The sequence below is a fragment of the Lepidochelys kempii genome, chromosome 3 (genome assembly GCF_965140285.1).
Source record: "Lepidochelys kempii isolate rLepKem1 chromosome 3, rLepKem1.hap1, whole genome shotgun sequence".
Classification (NCBI taxonomy): domain Eukaryota; kingdom Metazoa; phylum Chordata; order Testudines; family Cheloniidae; genus Lepidochelys; species Lepidochelys kempii.
Window position 1 is genome coordinate 1,630,865 of NC_136382.1, and position 9,045 is coordinate 1,639,909.

Genomic DNA, 9,045 nt, shown 5'->3' on the forward strand with positions numbered 1-9,045 from the left:
AGGAGCTGACACTGTAAGTACCAGATAAGAGACACCGGAGGGAGACAGACAGACAGATGGGGGAGCACAAGGAAACAGTGAGACAATATTGGTCAGCACAGTACTTTTATCACATCCCCCCTCGTTCATCTCCTTTCCAAGGTAACAATCCCCGAGGTTTTTTCCAATCCTTTCATCATTCTTATCCCTCTTCTCTGAGCCCCGTCTAGTCTGCAGGACCCTGTGTGTGACGGGCTGTTCGCACGCACAGCACAAATGCATTAATACAGCCTTTATCCTCCATCTTGTTCCTTATGCCGCCTGACACCTTGCTTGCTCTTTTTCCCACAGTCACAATTTAAGCAAACATTTTCAAGGGCACCCAGGTCCCTTGCCTGAGCTGATTGTTAATTTAGAACCCTGTAATGTATGAGCAGCTTCAGTTTCTCTCCGCTATGAATTTATTTGCATTAATCTTCATTAAAGTGCATTTGCCATCATGTTGCCCATTCACCTAGAATCATAGAAGGTCAGGGTTGGAAGAGATCCCAGGAGATCATCTAGTCCAACCCCCTGCTCAAAGCAGGACCAACCCCAACTAAATCATCCCAGCCAAGGCTTTGTCAAGCTGGGCCTTTAAAACCTCTAAGGATGGAGATTCTACCACCTCCCTAGGTGACCCACTCCAGTGCTTCACCACCCTCCTAGTGAAATAGTTTTTCCTAATATCCCACCTAGACCTCCCTCACTGCAACTTGAGACCATTGCTCCTTGTTCTGTCATCTGCCACCACCGAGAACAGCAGAGATCCATCCTCTTTGGAACCCCCTTCAGGTAGTTGAAAGCAGCTATCAAATCCCCCCCACACTTCTCTTCTAAGACTAAATAATCCCAGTTCCCTCAGCCTCTCCTCGTAAGTTATGTGCCCCAATCCCCTAACCATTGCCCTCAGCTGGATTCTCTCCAATTTGTCCACATCCCTTCTGTGGTGGGGGGACCAAAACTGGACCCAATCCTCCAGATGTGGCCTCACCAGTGCCGAATAGAGGGGAATAATCACTTCCCTCAATCTGCTGGCAGTGCTCCTACTAATGCAGCCCAAAGTGCCATTAGCCTTCTTGGCAACAAGGGCACACTGCTGACTCATCTCCAGCTTCTCATCCACTGTAATCCCCTAGGTCCTTTTCTGCAGAACTGCTGCCGAGCCATTCGGTCCCTAGTCTGTAGCGGTGCATGGGATTCTTCCGTCCTAAGTGCAGGACTCTGCACTTGTCCTTGTTGAACCTCATCAGATTTCTTTTGGCCCAATCCTCCAATTTGTCTAGGGCCCTCTGTATCGTATCCCTACCCTCCAGCGTATCTACCTCTCCCCTCAGCTTAATGTAATCTGCAAACTTGCTGAGGGTGCAATCCACGCCATCCTCCAGATCATTAATGAAGATGTTGAACAAAACGAGCCCCAGGACCGACCCTTGGGGCACTCCGCTTGATACCGGCTGCCAACTAGACATCAAGTCGTTGACGTCTGGTTGGCAGCCTAGTTAGATCTCACCTTCTTGTCAACTGTCTAAATGGGCCAGCTTAATTATCACTACAAAAGTTTTTTATTTTTCTCCTGCTGATAATAGCTCATCTTAACTAATTAGCCTCTCACAGTTTGTATGGCAACTTCCACCTTCTCTGTACGTGTATATATATATCTTCTTACTATATGTTCCATTTTATGCATCCGATGAAGTGGGCTGTAGCTCACGAAAGCTTATGCTCTAATAAATTTGTTAGTCTCTAAGGTGCCACAAGTACTCCTGTTCTTTTTGAGGATACAGACTAGCACCGCTGCTCCTCTGAAACCTGGAATTACTCACAGTCCTCTGGTCTTTAATAAACTTAGTACCATCTATCAGAGAGTCCATGCAGAAAACTGATGACTCTGAACAACACCCCACAGGTTTCACTTAGTGACTATGTTCTTGGACTCGCCTTCTCAAACATAATTACGCTACACAATATCCTCTGAAATATTAATGTCGAGTGCATTCTGATCACGCTTACCTTCCACTGGTTCTGAAGCAAACTAACACAGCCTTGCAGGGCAGGCAGAAAAAGAGACAGCAAAGTCTGCTCACTGGCCCTGGCAAAGAGGGTAACGGGAAAGAAACAATCCCACTCAGGCAGGCGGAGAGATCACTGCAAAGTGGAGTAATTCCTCCACACTTTCAGAGCACAGTTGGTGCCCCGCTGTCTTTACTGGCCAGATTTACAAGAAGTCTAAAGCTGGTGAGAAATTTCTTGGAAGCAAGACCCCCCGGCTCACACACACGCCCATTGGCTTGGAATCACAGGATCTCACATTCCCAGCAGGTATCTCATTGTTTTTCATGGGCTTCAGACAGAACGGTGTTCCCATCTGAATACATAAGAACGGCCATACTGGGTCCAGACCAAAGGTCCATCTAGCCCTGTATCCTGTCTTCTGACAGTGGCCAATGCCAGGTGCCCCAGAGGGAATGAACAGAACAAGGAATCATCAAGTGACCCATCCCCTGTTGCTCATTCCCAGCTTCTGGCAAACAGAGGCTACGGACACCATCCCTGCCCATCCTGGCTAATAGCCACTGATGGACCTATCCTCTGTGAACTTATCTAGTTCTTGTTTGAATCCTGTTCTAGTCTTGGCCTTCACAATATCCTCTGGCAAGGAGTTCCACAGGTTGACTGTGCGTTGTGTGAAGAAATACTTCCTTTTGTTTGTTTTGAACCTGCTGCCTATTAATTTCATTTGGTGGCCCCTAGTTCTTGTGTTATGAGAAGGAGTAAATAACACTTCCTTACTTACTTTCTCCACACCAGTCAATATGTAAAGTTCCTTGCTGTCAGACCTGCGAGGGAGAACTGAAACCAAGACAGTGCCGCACTGAACCTTTCTCAGGGCTTGGGCCAGCAGAACCCCCTGAGGAAGGAGAGGGGCAGCCCTAAACATTCAGGTCTCCCCTTGGTTTCTCAGTTCTCCTTGCGGGCAGTGAAATGGCCAGGAAGCTGCTGGGTGCTCAGCATTCTGGGAGCCGAGCCCCTGACCGAGGTGCCCAAGCAGGCCATTAGGCTCCTACATTTTAAGAAGGGGGAGCACAAGGAAATGGTGAGACAACATTGGCTATGATTTTTCCTGCCATGGTGAGAAAATAGCCAATAGAGAGGAGGCCACAAGTTGCCACTTCAACTAGCTCCCGTGGGCCCTAATCCCCCATTGGGATGGGATCAATGCATAACTACTCGAACTAAAATCTTCATGGACAGTTATCCAAATGGCTATTTCTTCCCTAAGAGATGGAACAGTTCCAAGCAAATACACACTTGGCAGCACAGCAGGTAAACAGATAGGCAGGCAGAGATTTGCCATCATCCCAAGGTAAGGTCGGAGGTCGTCTTCTACAGTAAAAACAGCAGCCAGATTGAGAGACAGCAGCCATGAGCTAAGTTGCAGAGAGTCAAAGCCTCACCTTCCATTTATTGCACCAAAACTGTACTGTGGGGTGTTCAGAAGGCTCCTGTCCGAACAGTGCCCACCACCACCAGATACAGAAACAGAGCTTAAGATGGCTAAAGAAAACTTGGTTTGACAACATCCTGCCTGGCAAGGAACCACTTCTCAACAGCTGTGTGTGAAATCCCTACTTCTATTGTTTTGCCTTTATAGTCCCTACTTCTCAATTGTTTATCTGTAGGGTCTCTGTCTGGTTCTTTGATCGGTTCTGCCTGTTGCATAACTAATTCTGTAAGGTGTAAATCAGCTAAGGTGGTGGGGTCTGATTGGGTAAAGAATGGCTTTTCATAATGGGCTAGGATGGGTGAAAAATACTGTCTGGCAGGACTTTAGTTTACAACGACTGGTGAAGGTAGAGCTAAGCAGGACTCAAGTCTCACTATACAAACTGAGGTCCAAAAGGAAGTACTTTGGAACCTAACTCCAGGACTCAGCCCCAAGATCAGAGCTGCCAGACCTCAACACCCTGCCAATCATACTGTGCAGAAGCTGGAGCCCTCCGACAACCTGATCCTGACTGGCCAGCAGGAAAACCTCGTCTGCCTTATGGGGTGTGGTGAGCATTGTATGCTTAGCGTGAGCATTCTGTTTTGGTAACTGATAATTAATAGAGATGTGTTAGGCTCTTTCACTGGTAAAAGGCCCAGCAAACCCACAGAAGATTACATCCTGAGCCCTAGGAACTGGGTAAGGATAGGTGCCTTTCACCCCAAGCCCGAGGGACTAGCTAAGGGTGGGGGTGCTTAAATTATCCGGGTGACCCCTTCAGTGCACGGAAGGGTACAGGTGGGTGCCCTAGAGCGTACGGGTAGCACCACCTCTCCGCTCTGGCCCCTCAGCCCATCCAAAGTGCCACAAAAAGCCTGTTGCTCTGATCACACTATGCCCCCTCACCAGCTCTCTCTTTCTGCACTGAGTTCAGACATCCCATCCTCTTCTTCAAGACTATGCATCGTTCCCTCATCCAGTTCCCAGTGCACTCTGCCCACCCCTTTAACATTCCCTTCCCCTTCTCGCACTCATTCCTCCCCCTGTTTTCATGCTGCCCCTGGGCCTGGAACAGCCTCCGGCTCCTCCTGTCGTGTAGCCTCCACCCCAGCATGGTTCCCTGTTCTACGGTAGCTCCATAACACCAAGCAATGCTGATTCCCAGCTGTCCCAGCCTGTGACCCACAGCTGGTTTAGCTCCATCCATATAAGACTGGGCTGCTGCAGACAGGGAAAGCATCTCAGGCACCAAAAGGAGCAACAACCTCCTTGTCTACTGAGCACAACCCAATCATAGAATATAAGGGTTGGAAGGGACCTCAGGAGGTCATCTAGTCCAACCCCCTGCTCAAAGCAGGACCAATCCCCAATTAAATCATCCCAGCCAGGGCTTTGTCAAGCCTGACCTTAAAAACTTCTAAGAAAGGAGATTCCACCACCTCCCTAGGCAACGCATTCCAGTGTTTCACCACCCTCCTAGTGAAAAAGTTTTTCCTAATATCCAACCTAAACCTCCCCCACTGCAACTTGAGACCATTACTCCTCGTTCTGTCATCTGCTACCATTGAGAACAGTCTAGAACCATCCTCTCTGGAACCACCTCTCAGGTAGTTGAAAGCAGCTATCAAATCCCCCCTCAGTCTTCTCTTCTGCAGACTAAACAATCCCAGTTCCCTCAGCCTCTCCTCATAACTCATGTGTTCCAGACCCCTAATCATTTTTCTTGCCCTTCGCTGGACTCTCTCCAATTTATCCACATCCTTCTTGAAGTGTGGGGCCCAAAACTGGACACTGTACTCCAGATAGGCCTCACCAATGTCGAATAGAGGGGAACGATCACGTCCCTCAATCTGCTGGCTATGCCCCCACTTATACAGCCCAAAACGCCATTGGTCTTCTTGGCAACAAGGGCACACTGCTGACTTATATCTAGCTTCTCATCCACTGTCACCCCTCGGTCCTTTTCCGCAGAACTGCTGCCTAGCCATTTGGTCCCTAGTCTGTAGCGGTGCATTGGATTCTTCCGTCCTAAGTGCAGGACCCTGCACTTATTCTTGTTGAACCTCATCAGATTTCTTTTGGCCCAATCCTCCAATTTGTCTAGAGCCCTCTGTATCCTAACCCTACCTGCCACCGTATCTACCACTCCTCCCAGTTTAGTATCATCCGAAAATTTGCTGAGGGTGCAATCCACACCATCCTCCAGATCATTTATGAAGATATTGAACAAAACCGGCCCCAGGACCGACCTTTGGGGCACTCCACTTGATACCGGCTGCCAACTAGACATGGAGCCATTGATCACTACCCGTTGAGCCCGACAATCTAGCCAACTTTCTACCCACCTTATAGTGCATTCATCCAGCCCATACTTCTCTCGCCCATCGTCAGGGTGGTGCACAGTCTGGGGTCCTACTAGTCTCAACCCCCCTAACATCAAACAGCAGAGCTGGCAGGGACACTTTCCTCATCAGCTGCCAGGGGACTGCACCTGCTCCACTCCAGTGCACTATGCCTGCAATGACCCATGCCTGTCACCCATAGGCTCTACCTGGGGACGCATGTAAAGGCCATGGAGACATCTCACAGCTGGCAACCTTCTAGGCAGGGCCAAGGGGAGCACTTCACACCAGGGTGCTGTTCTGACTTCCCCCCATCCAATTCCAGACTTGGTTCAAGGTTTTGGACCTTAGGTTCAAAGGCCGTTATGTTTACTTCTGTGATCATGTTTCCACGTGCACACTGCTGCAGGGTCAGGATGTCACAGCACAGGGCTGTGGAATTCCCCACCCGCAGGGACCAGGAGGAGCCAGCATCTGACCATTTTAAGGCCTAGTACAAGACTCTTCTCTAAGCAGGCGACTGCTCAGTTAACAGAAGGGCCAAGCAAAGCTTCTCCAAGACTGATCCCACTGAGACAGAACCCTGATAATGGCGACAAGAGTTTGGTTTCTTTCCTAAGTGATCCTTCATTTTGCATGCGGTGACCAGGTGTTTCAGGGATGGCAGCATTAGAAATGCAGAGACCAGAGCTTTACTGATGACTCTCTCCTCTGTCCCTGCTGATCCCCATCACCAATAACCCTGTTATATCTGTAAGCTCCTCTGGGACCTGGCGTCTTTGTCTACAGCCCCATAAGCACAACCACTGCACCAAATACACTAGCATCTGCAGTAGCCCAGCTGGTTTAAGTTAGGAACTGCTCTTTACTCTTTCAGCCATATCTCAGAAAGGCCTCCTGAGTCAAGAGTGGATTTTAATTGCAAACATTCATATTCTATGGCCATTGTTCACCTGAACAGCCAGAGTGTTTAAGGGGTCACAATGACCAGTTCTGCAAAACCATCTTCTAGCACTTCCCATCACATCGCTAACCTGCCCCGTAATTTGTGCATTTCTCCCCCCACCACCACTGCTTCTCCAAAGGCAGGAGCACAAAGAAACGCTTTCTGCTGTTTGTCCAGATCTCTCTTCTCTGCGCTCACCAAGTCATTCCCCAGGGTTCCCAATACAATTCCACCACGCAATCTTCTGCTTCACAAACCACCGCAGAGCTACAGCCCTGACTTCAGATCTCCATGTGCCTCAGCTGGAGCAGATGGACTGGTCCATAGCCACCTTCATCTTTAGCTGGTGGCCATAAAGCCTACAGATCCCAGTATGCATTGCCCGACACCTATATGAGCTCTCAGAACAAAAAATCCCAAGCATGCTGGGACATGTAGTCTTAGTTGTCTGCTCCTCCATATTAAAGTTGAGGGTATCTGCAAGTTACACGCAGCCCTAGGGCTCTTGGCGAGTTGCAGTTGTAGCCCTTGGTAGGACAAGGGTCGGGGATCCCTGGTGTACGGGAAATTTGCATACAAAGCAATTTAGATTGGGTAAAATATCACAGAAACTAAGAGGCTGGCATCTGCTGGCTTTTCAGCTCTCTCTAGCTACTGGTAGCAGCAGGCCCTTTGGCGCGGTGAGCGAGTGTCTAGACGATTACTTTCTCGGAGGAGGTTTTCCCACTCATCCATACGGCACCGAATATGTTGACACTCAGTCTTGGAGTCCAAGGCTCTCATCTCAAAAGCATTACAGTGATCAGAGACTTTTCCGGCTCTGTTGCTGAGCGCGTCCACATCTGACAGCCTGGCCAGAGGCAGAGCCCAGTGGATCACGCCTGCGTTTATGTCAGGAACAAGAAGGATTTAATCCACCCCCAGCGGACGGACAGCTACCAAAAAAGCGACAGCTACACTGAAGCTTCAGTTCTGCCACAAAACTAAAAATACCATGGTGTGAGAGGTGGGAACAGGTGTGCTCAGGACACAGCCTGGAGGGGCTCAGGCCGCTCCCTGTCAGCTGGGTAACAGCAAGTTCGTTTCCCCGGCAGAGCTGGGAGATCCCGGGGGTCTGAGGAGCCACTCAGGGCGATTCCCACAACACCCAACACTGCACCCTGCAATCCGCGCCAGTCTCTCGCCCCCATCCACCCCAGCCCCTCACCCAGGCATCTCCTCCGGCAACGGGGCCCTGCCCCCAGCCCTAGGGCTCGGTCCCCCAGCTCCCCCGCCATGGGGCGCCCGGGCAGCGGGACCCCCCCAGATCCCCCCGCCGTGGGGCGCCCGGGCAGCGGGACCCCCCCAGATCCCCCCGCCGTGGGGCGCCCGGGCAGCGGGACCCCCCCGCCGTGGGGCGCCCGGGCAGCGGGACCCCCCCGCCGTGGGGCGCCCGGGCAGCGGGACCCCCCCGCCGTGGGGCGCCCGGGCAGCGGGACCCCCCCGCCGTGGGGCGCCCGGGCAGCGGGACCCCCCCGCCGTGGGGCGCCCGGGCAGCGGGACCCCCCCGCCGTGGGGCGCCCGGGCAGCGGGACCCCCCCGCCGTGGGGCGCCCGGGCAGCGGGACCCCCCCGCCGTGGGGCGCCCGGGCAGCGGGACCCCCCCGCCGTGGGGCGCCCGGGCAGCGGGACCCCCGCAGCTGTCAGGAAGGCAGGTAACACCCCCGCCGCCCCCAGCCGAGCCCAGCCCAGGCCCAGGCCCAGGCCCGGCAGGCTCGGGGGGCCCGGCGGGCCCGGGGGGCCGTGGGGGGGCCGTGGGGGGGCGCTGGGCCCGGCCCCGCCCCGCACTCACCGCGCTCGGGCCGCCGCTCGCTCCGGCCGCTGCTCTCGCTGCGTCTGCACCGAGCCGGGCTCTGCGGGAGGGGCCGCACCGCGCATGCGCCGCTGCCCCCCCTCCGGGGCCGGCCGCCCCCCCGGCCCGGAGCCATGGCAACCGCCGCCGCAGCGGCCGGGCCCCCCAACCCCGCCGCGCCTCCCATGGCCCCCCACATCGCCCCAGCCCCACCCCCCGCCCCCCACATCGCCCCCCACCGGCCCAGCCCCCCACATCGACCCTACTCCGTCCCCCCCACCCCCACATCGCCCCCACCCCATCCCCCACCACCCCTGCCCCCCACATCGCCCCCACTTCACCCCACCCCCCACCGTCCCTACCCCATCCTCCCGCCCCCCACATCGCCCCAGCCCCACGCCCCGCCCCCCACATCGCCC

The 9,045-nt window shown here is 53.5% G+C and overlaps 1 protein-coding gene across 2 annotated transcripts in view; it reads right to left on the reverse strand.

Moving 5' to 3' along the window:
* The window catches only part of MAPRE3 (microtubule associated protein RP/EB family member 3), a 73,721-nt gene extending 65,013 nt beyond the window's left edge, over positions 1-8,708 (reverse strand). Inside the window, exon 1 of one of the 2 annotated variants that reach the window (XM_073335453.1) lies at positions 8,627-8,708. The gene's annotated coding sequence lies outside the window, so the exon portion shown is untranslated. The remainder of the gene's footprint in view (positions 1-8,626) is intronic. The other variant, XM_073335451.1, reaches the window with a different exon arrangement.
* Positions 8,709-9,045: the final 337 nt, after the last annotated feature.